The sequence below is a fragment of the Mustela nivalis genome, assembly GCF_964662115.1.
Source record: "Mustela nivalis genome assembly, chromosome: 10".
NCBI lineage: Eukaryota > Metazoa > Chordata > Mammalia > Carnivora > Mustelidae > Mustela > Mustela nivalis.
In genome coordinates this window covers 73,334,979-73,348,817 of record NC_139029.1, presented here as the reverse complement: position 1 = coordinate 73,348,817, position 13,839 = coordinate 73,334,979, and the positions used below count along the sequence as shown (strand labels likewise).

Sequence of the window (13,839 nt, the reverse complement as noted above, 5' to 3'; positions counted from 1 at the left end):
TTTGCATCTTAAGGCAAAGGTGTTTGGCTTTAGTTATATCCTAAAAGTTTTCATATTGACTGTTTTTGTTATTATTCTGTTCAAAATATTTTGTAATTTTCATTTCATTTTCCTTATTGGCTTACACGTTATTTATAGAGTATATTTTTAAATTTCCAAATTTTCACTTTATCTTTGCAATATTGATTTCCAGCTTAATTCCACTGTGATGGGATAATATGCTCTGTATGATTGCAACTTTTTAAATTTGTGATGTGTTTTATGGCCCAGCGAGTGTTCAAAAAAAGGATATCTGTAGCTGTTTGGTGCAGGGCTTCACAATAATAATGACTTATCAGCTAAGTCATTATTATTGTGCTGTTCAAAGCTTCTCTAGACTTACTAATATTTTTGTCTGATTGTTCTAATAATGAGAGAGGCATGGTAAAATTTCCCACTACACTTACAGAATTATGTATTTCTCTTTGAAATTTGATTTTTTGTTTTATATCGTTTGAAGCTGTGTTATTATTAGATGCATACAGATTTAGAATTATTGTAATTTCTCTACCATTAAATGGCTCTCTTTATCTATAGAAATTTTGTTTCTCTTGAAGCCTAATTTCTGATATTAATATAGCTATACTGGCTTTATTTTAGATAGAGTTTCTATGACATATCATTTTTCCATCATTTTAATTTCAACTCTTTATTCTTATATTTTTAAATGTATCAGAAGAACAGAACATTTGAACTCCATTTATAGTCTCTCACTATTTAAATGTCATTTTGTTGTGATTTGAATTTTCTATATAATTTAAACCAGAGATAATATTTCAAATTTTTACATTTTTAATTGTGCTAAAACATACATAACATAAAATTTACTATCTCACTTTTAAAAGATTTATTTATTTTATTATTTTTATTTTTTAAAAGATGTTATTTGTTCATTTGAAAGAGAGAGGGAGAGAGAGCACAAGCAGGGGGAGAGGCTGAGGAAGAGGGAGAAGCAGGCTCCCCACTGAGCAGGCAGCCCGACATGGGGATTGATCCCAGGACCTGGAGATCATGACCAGAGCTGAAGGCAGATGCTTAAACATTTGAGCCACCCAGGTGCCCTATTTTTTTTTTAAGATTTTTGTATTTATTTGAGAGAGAAAGTATGGGGGGGATGATGAGGGAGAAAAAAATCTCGAGCAGATGCAGTGGGGCTTCATCTCACCACTGTGAAATCAGGACTTGAGCTGACACCAAGACATAGTTGCTCAACCAGCTAAGTCATCCAGGTGCCCCTCATCTCACTCACTTTTAAGCATACAGGTTTGTGGTATCGAGTGGGAATTTTTCATTCATTATCTCTCACATATTACTTCTGCCTCATTCTCTCATGTTATTTTTTCCCCTGAAAATCAAGAACATGTTAAATGTCACTGTATCCTCTCTATCCCTTATATAATTTACTATATTTTTCATCTTTTGTCTCTCTGTGATTTATTCTGGCTTTTTTCTTTTCTTTTTAAATTACTTTTATTAACATATAATGTATTATTTGCCCCAGGGTTACAGGTCTGTGAATCATCAAGCTTACACATTTCACAGCACTCACCATAGCACATACTCTCCCCAATGTCCATAACCCAACCATCCTCTCCACCCCCACCAACCCTCAGTTTGTTTTGTGAGATTGAGTCTCTTTTGATTTGTCTCCCTCCTGATCCCATCTTGTTTCATTTTTTTCCTTCCCAACCCCCCACACTTCCCACCCTGTCTCTCAAATTCCTCATATCAGAGAGATCATATAATTGTCTTTCTCTGATTGACATATTTTACTCAGCATAATAAATACCCTCTAGTTCCATCCATGTGATTGCAAAAGGCAAGATTTCATTTCTTTTGATGGCTGCATAGTACTCCATTGTGTGTGTGTGTGTGTGTGTGTGTGTGTGTGTGTGTGTACCACCTCTTCTTTATCCATTCATCTGTTGATGGACATCTAGGTTCTTTCCATAGTTTGGCTATTGTGGACATTGCTGCTATAAACATTCGGGTGCACGTGCCCCTTCGGATCATTACGTTTGTATCTTTAGGGTAAATACCCAGTAGTGCAATTGCTGGGTTATAGGGAAGCTCTATTTTCAACTTTTTGAGGAACCTCCATGCTGTTTTCCAGATTGGCTGCACCAGCTTGCATTCCCACTAACAGTGTAGGAGGCTTCCCCTTTCTCTGCATCTTCTCCAGTGTCTGTCGTTTCCTGACTTGTTAATTTTAGCCATTCTGACTGATGTGAGGTGGTATCTCATTGTGGTTTTGATTTGTATTTCCCTGATGCCAAATGATGTGGAGCATATTTTCATGTGTCTGTTGGCCATCTGGAGGTCTTCTTTGCAGAAATGTCTGTTCATGTCCTCTGCCTATTTCTTGATTGGATTATTTGTTCTTTGGGTATTGAGTTTGTTAAGTTCTTTATAGATTTTGGATACTAGCCCTTTATCTGATATGTTGTTTGCAAATATCTTCTCCCATTTTGTCAATTGTCTTTTGGTTTTGTTGACTGTTTCCTTTGCTGTGCAAAAGCTTTTGATCTTGATGATGTTCCACTAGTTCATTTTTGCCCTTGCTTCCCTTGCCTTTGGCGATGTGTCTAGGAAGAAGTGGGTGTGCTTTTGTTCTCCTCAAGGATTTTGATGGATTCCTATCTCATATTGAGTTCTTTTAATTATTTTGAGTCTATTTTTAGGTGTGGTGTAAGGAAATGGTCCAGTTTCATTCTTCTGCATGTGGCTGTCCAGTTTTCCCAACACCATTTGTTGAAGAGACTTTTTTCCATTGGACATTTTTCCTGCTTTGTGGGAGATTATTTGACCATAGAGTTGAGGGACTATTTCTGGGCTTTCTGTTCTGTTCCATTGATGTATGTGTCTGTTTAGTGCCAGTACCATACTGTCTTGATGATGACAGTTTTGTAATAGAGCTTGAAGTCTGGAATTGTGATGCCACCAACTTTGGCTTTCTTTTTCAACATTCCTCTGGTTATTCGAGGTCTTTTCTGGTTCCATATAAATTTTAGGATTATTTGTTGCATTTCTTTGAAAAAACTGGATGGTATTTTGATAGGGATTGCATCGAATGTGTAGGCTGCATAGACATTTTCACAATATTTTTTCTTCCAATCTATGAGCATGGAACGGTTTCTCATTTCTTTTCTTTTCTTTTTTTTTTTTCTTAAAGATTTTATTTATTTGACAGACAGAAATCACAAGTAGGCAGAGAGGCAAGTAGAGAGAGAGGGGGTAAGCAGGCTCCCTGCCAAGCAGAGAACCCGATGTGGAGCTCGATCCCAGGACCCTGGGATCATGACCTGAGCCGAAGGCAGAGGCACAGTTTCTCATTTCTTTGTACCTTCCTCAATTTCTTTCATCAGTACTTTATAGTTTTCCGAGTACAGATTCTTTGGTTATGTTTATTCCTAGTTATCTTATTGTTTTGAGTGCAATTGTAAATGGTATCAACTCCTTAATTTCTCTTTCTTCTGTCTTGCTGTTGGTGCATAGAAATGCAACTGATTTCTGCACAGTGATTTTATACCCTGATACTTTACTGAATTCCTATACAAGTTCTAGCAGATTTGGAGTGGAGTCTTTTGGGTGTTCCACATAAAGTATCATATCATCTGCAAAGAGTGATAATTTGACTTCTTTGCTGACTTGGATGCCTTTTATTTCTTTTTGTTGTCTGATTGCCAGGGCTAGGACTTCTAGTACTATGTTGAATAGCAGTGGTGACAGTGGACATCCCTGCTGTGCTCCTGACCTTATCGGTAAAGCTCTCAGTTTTTCCCCATTGAGAATGATATTGTCTGTGGGTTTTTCACAAATGGCTTTGATGATATTGAGGAATGTATCCTCTATCCCTACATTTTGAAGACTTTTAATCAGGAAAGGAAGCTGTACTTTGTCAAATGCTTTTTCAACATCTATTGAGAGTATCATATGGTTCTTGTTCTTTTCCTTAATTAATGTATTGTATCACATTGATTGATTTGTGATTGTTGAACCAACCTTGCAGCCCAGGAATAAATCCCACTTGGTCATGGTGAAAAATCCTTTTAATGTACTGTTGGATCCTATTGGCTAGTATTTTGGTGAGAATTTTCACATCTGTGTTCATCAAGGATATTGGTCTGCAATTCTCTCTTTTGATGGTATCTTTGTCTGGTTTTGGGATCAAGATCATGCTGGACTCATAAAATGAGTTTGGCAGTTTTCCTTCCACTTCTATTTTTTGGGAACAATTTCCAGAAACTAGGTATTAATTATTCTTTAAATGTTTGATAGAATTCCCCTGGGAAGCTGTCTGGCCCTTGGCTCTTGTTTGTTTGGAGATATTTGATGTCTGCTTTATTCTCCTTACTGGTTATGGGTCTGTTTAGGTTTTCTATTTCTTCCTGGTTCAGTTGTGATAGTTTATATCTCTTTAAGAATGCATCCATTTCTTCCAGATTTTCAAATTTGCTGGTGTATAGTTGCTCATAATATGTTCTTATAATTGTTTATATTTCTTTGGTGTTAGTTGTGATACCTCTATCATTCATGATTTTATTTTTTGAATCCTTTCTCTTTTCTTTTTGATAAGTCTGGCCAGGTGCTTATCAATCTTATTAATTCTTTCAAAGAACCAGCTCCTAGTTTTGTTGATTTGTTCTACTGTTCTTTGGTTTCTATTTCATTGATTTCTGCTCTGATCTTTATGATTTCTCTGCTCTTTTGGGTTTAGGCTTCTTTTGCTGTTCTTTCTCCAGCTCCTTTAGATATAAGGTTAGGGTGTGCACTTGAGAACTTTCTTGTTTCTTGAGAAAGGCTTGCATGGCTATATACTTTCCTCTCAGAACTACCTTTGTTGTGTCCCAAAGATTTGGAACAGTGTTTTTTTTTTTTTTTTTTTTTTTTTTTTTTTGTGTGTGTGTGTGTGTGTGTGTGTTTTTTTTTTTTATCTTTTATTTTTCTTTTTAATTTTTTATAAACATATATTTTTATCCCCAGGGGTACAGGTCTGTGAAACACCAGGTTTACACACTTCAAAGCACTCACCAAATCACATACCCTCCCCAATGTCCATAATCCCACCCCCTTCTCCCAAACCCCCTCCCCCCAGAAACCCTCAGTTTGTTTTGTGAGATTAAGAGTCACTTATGGTTTGTCTCCCTCCCAATCCCATCTTGTTTCATTTATTCTTCTTCTACCCACTTAAGCCTCCATGTTGCATCACCACTTCCTCATATCAGGGAGATCATATGATAGTTGTCTTTCTCTGCTTGACTTATTTCGCTAAGCATGATGCGCTATAGTTCCATCCATGTTGTTGCAAATGGCAAGATTTCATTTCTTTTGATGGCTGCATAGTATTCCATTGTGTATATATACCACATCTTCTTGATCCATTCATCTGTTGATGGACATCTAGGTTCTTTCCATAGTTTGGCTATTGTGGACATTGCTGCTATAAACATTCGGGTGCATGTGCCCCTTTGGATCACTACATTTGTATCTTTAGGTTAAATACCCAATAGTGCAATTGCTGGGTCATAGGGAAGTTCTATTTTCAACATTTTGAGGAACCTCCATGCTGTTTTCCAGAGTGGCTGCACCAGCTTGCATTCCCACCAACAGTGTAGGAGGGTTCCCCTTTCTCCGCATCCTCGCCAGCATCTGTCATTTCCTGACTTGTTGATTTTAGCCATTCTGACTGGTGTGAGGTGATATCTCATTGTGGTTTTGATTTGTATTTCCCTGTGCCGAGTGATATGGAGCACTTTTTCATGTGTCTGTTGGCCATCTGGATGTCTTCTTTGCAGAAATGTCTGTTCATGTCCTCTGCCCATTTCTTGATTGGATTATTTGTTCTTTGGGTGTTGAGTTTGCTAAGTTCTTTATAGATTCTGGACACTAGTCCTTTATCTGATATGTCGTTTGCAAATATCTTCTCCCATTCTGTCAGTTGTCTTTTGATTTTGTTAACTGTTTCCTTTGCTGTGCAAAAGCTTTTGATCTTGATGAAATCCCAATAGTTCATTTTTGCCCTTGCTTCCCTTGCCTTTTGCGTTGTTCCTAGGAAGATGTTGCTGCGGCAGAGGTCGAAGAGGTTGCTGCCCGTGTTCTCCTCAAGGATTTTGATGGATTCCTTTCGTACATTGAGGTCCTTCATCCATTTTGAGTCTATTTTTGTGTGTGGTGTAAGGAAATGGTCCAATTTCATTTTTCTGCATGTGGCTGTCCAATTTTCCCAGCACCATTTATTGAAGAGGCTGTCTTTTTTCCATTGGACATTCTTTCCTGCTTTGTCAAAGATTAGTTGACCATAGATTTGAGGGTCTATTTCTGGGCTCTCTATTCTGTTCCATTGATCTATGTGTCTGTTTTTGTGCCAGTACCATGCTGTCTTGATGATGACAGCTTTGTAATAGAGCTTGAAGTCTGGAATTGTGATGCCACCAACGTTGGCTTTCTTTTTCAATATCCCTTTGGCTATTCGAGGTCTTTTCTGGTTCCATATAAATTTTAGCATTATTTGTTCCATTTCTTTGAAAAAGATGGATGGTACTTTGATAGGAATTGCATTAAATGTGTAGATTGCTTTAGGTAGCATAGACATTTTCACAATATTTATTCTTCCAATCCAGGAGCATGGAACATTTTTCCATTTCTTTGTGTCTTCCTCAATTTCTTTCATGAGTACTTTATAGTTTTCTGAGTATAGATTCTGTGTCTCTTTGGTTAGGTTTATTCCTAGGTATCTTATGGTTTTGGATGCAATTGTAAATGGGATTGACTCCTTAATTTCTCTTTCTTCTGTCTTGCTGTTGGTGTAGAGAAATGCAACTGATTTCTGTGCATTGATTTTATATCCTGACACTTTACTGAATTCCTGTATAAGTTCTAGCAGTTTTGGAGTGGAGTCTTTTGGGTTTTCCACATATAGTATCATATCATCTGCGAAGAGTGATAATTTGACTTCTTCTTTGCCGATTTGGATGCCTTTAATTTCCTTTTGTTGTCTGATTGCTGAGGCTAGGACCTCTAGTACTATGTTGAATAGCAGTGGTGATAATGGACATCCCTGCCGTGTTCCTGACCTTAGCGGAAAAGCTTTCAGTTTTTCTCCATTGAGAATGATATTTGCGGTGGGTTTTTCATAGATGGCTTTGATGATATTGAGGTATGTGCCCTCTATCCCTACACTTTGAAGAGTTTTGATCAGGAAGGGATGCTGTACTTTGTCAAATGCTTTTTCAGCATCTATTGAGAGTATCATATGGTTCTTGTTCTTTCTTTTATTGATGTGTTGTATCACATTGACTGATTTGCGGATGTTGAACCAACCTTGCAGCCCTGGAATAAATCCCACTTGGTCGTGGTGAATAATCTTTTTAATGTACTGTTGAATCCTATTGGCTAGTATTTTGTTGAGTATTTTCGCATCTGTGTTCATCAAGGATATCGGTCTATAGCTCTCTTTTTTGGTGGGATCCTTGTCTGGTTTTGGGTCAAGGTGTTGCTGGCCTCATAAAATGAGTTTGGAAGTTTTCCTTCCATTTCTATTTTTTGGAACAGTTTCAGGAGAATAGGAATTAGTTCTTCTTTAAATGTTTGGTAGAATTCCCCCGGGAAGCCATCTGGCCCTGGGCTTTTGTTTGTTTGGAGATTTTTAATGACTGTTTCAATCTCCTTACTGGTTATGGGTCTATTCAGGCTTTCTATTTCTTCCTGGTTCAGTTGTGGTAGTTTATATGTTTCTAGGAATGCATCCATTTCTTCCAGATTGTCAAATTTATTGCCGTAGAGTTGCTCATAGTATGTTCTTATAATAGTTTGTATTTCTTTGGTGTTAGTTGTGATCTCTCCTCTTTCATTCATGATTTTATTTATTTGGGTCCTTTCTCTTTTCTTTTTGATAAGTCGGGCCAGGGGTTTATCAATTTCATTAATTCTTTCAAAGAACCAGCTCCTAGTTTCGTTGATTTGTTCTATTGTTTTTTTTGGTTTCTATTTCATTGATTTCTGCTCTGATCTTTATGATTTCTCTTCTCCTGCTGGGCTTAGGGTTTCTTTCTTGTTCTTTCTCCAGCTCCTTTAGGTGTAGGGTTAGGTTGTGTACCTGAGACCTTTCTTGTTTCTTGAGAAAGGCTTGTACCGCTATATATTTTCCTTTCAGGACTGCCTTTGTTGTGTCCCACAGATTTTGAACCGTTGTATTTTCATTATCATTTGTTTCCATGATTTTTTTCAATTCTTCTTTAATTTCCCGGTTGACCCATTCATTCTTTAGAAGGATACTGTTTAGTCTCCATGTATTTGGGTTCTTTCCAAACTTCCTTTTGTGGTTGAGTTCTAGCTTTAGAGCATTGTGGTCTGAAAATATGCAGGGAATGATCCCAATCTTTTGATACCGGTTGAGTCCTGATTTAGGACCGAGGATGTGATCTATTCTGGAGAATGTTCCATGTGCACTAGAGAAGAATGTGTATTCTGTTGCTTTGGGATGAAATATTCTGAATATATCTGTGATGTCCATCTGGTCCAGTGTGTAGTTTAAGGCCTTTATTTCCTTGCTGATCTTTTGCTTGGATGACCTGTCCATTTCAGTGAGGGGAGTGTTAAAGTCCCCTACTATTATTGTATTATTGTTGATGTGTTTCTTTGATTTTGTTATTAATTGGTTTATATAGTTGGCTGCTCCCACATTGGGGGCATAGATATTTAAGATTGTTAAATCTTCTTGTTGGACAGACCCTTTGAGTATGATATAGTGTCCTTCCTCATCTCTTATTATAGTCTTTGGCTTAAAATATAATTGATCTGATATAAGGATTGCCACTCCTGCTTTCTTCTGATGTCCATTAGCATGGTAAATTCTTTTCCACCCCCTCACTTTAAATCTGGAGGTGTCTTCGGGCTTAAAATGTGTTTCTTGGAGGCAACATATAGATGGGTTTTGTTTTTTTATCCATTCTGATACCCTGTGTCTTTTGACAGGGGCATTTATCCCATTCACATTCAGGGTAACTATTGAGAGATATGAATTTAGTGCCATTGTATTGCCTGTAAGGTGACTGTTACTGTATATGGTCTCTGTTCCTTTCTGATCTACCACTTGTAGGCTCTCTCTTTGCTTAGAGGACCCCTTTCAATATTTCCTGTAGAGCTGGTTTGATATTTGCAAATTCTTTCAGTTGTTGTTTGTCCTGGAAGTTTTTAATCTCTCCTTCTATTTTCAATGATAGCGTAGCTGGATATAGTATTCTTGGCTGCATGTTTTTCTCGTTTAGTGCTCTGAAAATATCATGCCAGCTCTTTCTGGCCTGCCAGGTCTCTGTGGATAAGTCAGCTGCCAATCTACTATTTTTACCATTGTATGTTACAGATTTCTTTTCCCGGGCTGCTTTCAGGATTTTCTCTTTGTCACTGAGACTTGTAAATTTTACTATTAGGTGACGGGGTGTGGGCCTATTCTTATTGATTTTGAGGGGCGTTCTCTGAAACTCCTGAATTTTGATGCTCGTTCCCTTTGCCATATTGGGGAAATTCTCCCCAATAATTCTCTCCAGTATACCTTCTGCTCCCCTCTCTCTTTCTTCTTCTTCTGGAATCCCAATTATTCTAATGTTGTTTCGTCTTATGGTGTCACTTATCTCTCGAATTCTCCCCTCGTGGTCCAGTAGCTGTTTGTCCCTCTTTTGCTCAGCTTCTTTATTCTCTGTCATTTGGTCTTCTATATCACTAATTCTTTCTTCTGCCTCATTTATCCTAGCAGTTAGAGCCTCCATTTTTGATTGCACATCATTAATAGCTTTTTTGATTTCAACTTGGTTAGATTTTAGTTCCTTTATTTCTCCAGAAAGGGCTTTTATATCTCTCGAGAGGGTTTCTCTAATATCTTCCATGCCTTTTTCGAGCCCAGCTAGAACCTTGAGAATTGTCATTCTGAACTCTAGATCTGACATATTACCGATGTCTGTATTGATTAAGTCCCTAGCCTTCGGTACTGCCTCTTGTTCTTTTTTTTGTGTTGAATTTTTACGTCTTGTCATTTTGTCCAGATAAGAGTAAATGAAGGGGCAAGTAAAATACTAAAAGGGTGGCAACAACCCCAGGAAAATATGCTTTAACCAAATTAGAAGAGATCCAAAATTGTGAGTGGGGATAAAGGGGATAAAAAGAGGTTCAAAAAGGAAGAAAGAAAAAAAAAGAGCAAAAAGAAAAGAAAAAAAAAAAAAAAGAAAAGAATTTTTTAAAAAAGAAAACACCTTTCAGAAAGTGGTTGTTTTTCTGTTTCCAGAATTGCTGTTCTTCTTCTCTTCGATCTGCCGATGGATTTTCAGGTGTTTGCAATCTTTAGATAAGCTATCTAGCTGATCTCCGGCTAGCTGAAGCGGTCTCAGCTTGCTACTTCTCCGCCATCTTGACTCCTCCCCCTGAACAGTGTGTTTTTATTTTCATTTGTTTCCATGAATTTTTTCAATTCTTCTTTGATTTCTTGGTTGACCCATTCATTCTTTAGAAGGATGCTCTTTAGCTTCCATGTTTGAGTTCTTTCCAACTTTCTTCTTGTGATTGAGTTCTAACTTCAGAGCATTGTGATCTGAAAATATGCAGGGAATGATCCCAATCTTTTGGTACCAGTTGAGACCTGATTTGTGACCCAAGACGTGATCTATTCTGGAGAATGTTCCATGTGCACTTGAGAATGTGCACTATTGCTTTGGAATGGCATGTTCTGAATATATCTGTGATGTCCATTTGGTACAGTGTGTCATTTAAGGCCTTTATTTCCTTGTTGATCTTTTGCTTGGATGATCTGTCCATTTCAGTAAGGGTGGTGTTAAAGTGTCCCCCACTATTATTGTATTATTGTTGATGCGTTTCTTTGATTTTGTTATTAATTGACTTATATAATTGGGTTCTCCCAAGTTAGGGGCATAGATATTTAAAATTGTTAGATCTTTATTGTTGGACAGACTCTTTGAGTATGATATAATGTCGTTCCTCATCTCTTATTATAGTCTTTGGCTTAAAATATAATTTATATGTTATAAGGATTGCCACTCCAGCTTTCTTTAGATGTCCATTCACATGGTATATTTTTTCCACCCCCTCACTTAAAATCTGGAGTTGTCTTTGGGTCTAAGACGAGTTTCTTGCAGAGAGCATATTGATTCCCCCCCCCCCCCCCCCATTCTGATATCTTGTGTCTTTTGATTGAAGCATTTAGCCTATTTATATTCAGGGTAACTATTGAAAGGTATGAAGTTAGTGCAATTGTATTACCTGTAAGGTGACTGTTACTGTATATTTTCTTTCTGGTTCCTTTCTGGTCTACTTCTTTTAGGCTCTCTATTTCTTAGAAGACCCCTTTCAATATTTCCTGTAGGGGTGGTTTGGTGTTTGCAAATTCTTTCAGTTGTTGTTTGTCCTGGAAGCTTTTTATCTCTCCTTCTATTTTCAATGATAGCCTAGCTGGATATAGTATTCTTGGCTGCATGTTTTTCTCGTTTAGTGCTCTGGATATATCATGCCAGTTCTTTCTGGCCTGCTGGGTCTCTGTGGATAAGTCTGCTTCCAATCTAATATTTATACCATTGTATGTTAAAGACTTCTTGTCCTGAGTTGCTTCCAGGATTTCAATCTTTGTCACTAAGGTTTGTATGTTTTTCTATTAGATGATGGGGTGTTGACCTATTTTTATTGATTTTGAGGGGTATTCTCTGTGTCTCCTGGATTTTGATGCTTGCTCCCTTTGCTGTATTAGGGAAATTGTCTGGTATAATTCATATACCTTCTGCTCCTCTCTCTGTTTCTTCTTCTTCTGGGATCCCAATTATTCTAATATTGTTTCATCTTATGGTATTACTTATCTCTTGAATTCCCCCCTCATGGTTCAGTAGTTGTTTGTCTCTCTTTTGCTCAGCTTCTCTATTCACCATCATTTGGTCTTCCATATCACTAATTCACTCTTCTGCCTCATTTATCCTAGTAGTAAGAGCCTTCATTTTTTATTGCACCTCATTAATAGCTTTTCTGATTTCAAATTGGTTAGATTTTAGTTCTTTTATTTCTTCAAAAAGGGATTTTATTTCTCCAGAAAGGGATTCTCTAATATCTTCTATGCGTTTTTCGAGCCCAGTTAGCACCTTGATAATCATCATTCTGAACTCTAGTTCTGACATATTACCAATGTCTGTATTGATTAGATCCCTAGCTGTTGGTACTGCCTCTTGTTCTTTTTTTTCTGGTGAGTTTTTCCACCTTGTCATTTTCTCTAGATATGAATATAGGAATGAGAGAATAAAACACTAAAAAGTTGGCAAAGACCCCAGAAAAATATATGTTAACCAAATCAGAAGGGACCCAAAACCACGGGGAGAAGAAAGAGGGGAGAAATAAAAATAAAAATAAAAATAAATAAAAAAACTATATCTATATTAGACTGGTGGATAGAACAGAGCCACCCACTTTGTTTTGGGTGTATTCTGGTCTCTTAGAAGAAACTATCTCCCAAAATTTTAAAGAAAGAGAAAGTTACATATATACAAAAATAAGGGAAAACATGATGAAGGGATGGAATATGACTGTAAAGATGAAACTTTTTAAAAGTTTCTAAAAAAGGAATTGATAAGATAAATTGGTTGAAAAAAGGAAAAACAAACAAACAAACAAACACAAAAGACTAAAGAATGTGACCAGACTGGAAACTAGCACAAAGCCATATGCTAGATTTAGGGTGTATTTTGATCTATTAGAAGAAACTGTATCCCAAAATTATAAGGGGAAAAAAACCTACATGTATACAAAAAATAAAGTTAAATACAAAGAAGGGATAAAATATTAGTCATATTTTAAAAAGATTAAAAAAAAAGGTATTGTTGGGATAAAATAGAAAAATGTTAAAAGAGGAAAGAGGAAAAGTTAAAAATAGAATAAGAAAAAAATAAAGTAAAAATAATTTCACTTTGCAAGACTAAAGGATCATGGGGGAAAATGCCATGAATTCTATGTGTTGCTTTCCCCTAGCTCTGGAGTTTGCAGTTCTCCTTGATCAGTGAACTTGGTCTTGGCTGGATGTTCTTGCTGATCTTCTGGGGGAGGGGCCCATTGCAGTGATTTTCAAGTGTCTTTGCCTGAGGCAGAATTGCACCACCCTTTCCAGGGGCCAGGCTAAGTCATCTGCTCAGGTTCACTCCCAGGAACTTTTGTTCCCTGAACACTCTCTGTACAGCTTTGGAGGATGGGAATAGAAATGGTAGCCTCCCAAACTCTTGCCCAGAGGAGCCAAGTGCTCAGGCCCCACTCCTCAGTGCACCCTCAGAGAAAAGCAGTCAATCTCTCCCGTCTCCCTGGTCTCTGGCTGTGCTCTGTGTTCACCTGGCCTGTGACCAAGCATTTCTATCTCTGGTGCATGGCACCATGTGGAGTCTCCAAACCCAGCTGATTCCTGCTGTGCACTCCCATGCTGCTCCTCCTTGAGGAGGAAGGAGGGGGTCTCTCTGGATCTGCCACTTGTTTGGTCCCTGCTTGAAGAACAGTTGGCCCAATTTTGCCTTGGATCACAGCTTAAGGTAACCCCGAGCTAAGAGCCCCTCCTCAGCTCCAGCTCCATCTCTGTAGCCAGTTTCCATACTTTGATACCTGGGAGCTCTGCCATATTCAGACACCCCTGGTCTTTCTGTGACCCTGTGGGTCCTGAGACCACACTGTCCCTGTGAGGGTTCCACCCCCACTTAGCCTCTGGAGCAAAGTCCCTCAGTAAAGTGGACTTCTAAAAGTTCTGATTTTGTGCTCCACTGCTCCACCACTTGCCAGGAT

At 37.8% G+C, this 13,839-nt stretch overlaps 1 protein-coding gene across 2 annotated transcripts in view; it reads left to right on the top strand.

The window, feature by feature from the left end:
- Positions 1-13,839, top strand: part of LOC309843289 (uncharacterized protein) — a 235,139-nt gene that overhangs the window by 72,867 nt on the left and 148,433 nt on the right. The window lies entirely within an intron of this gene.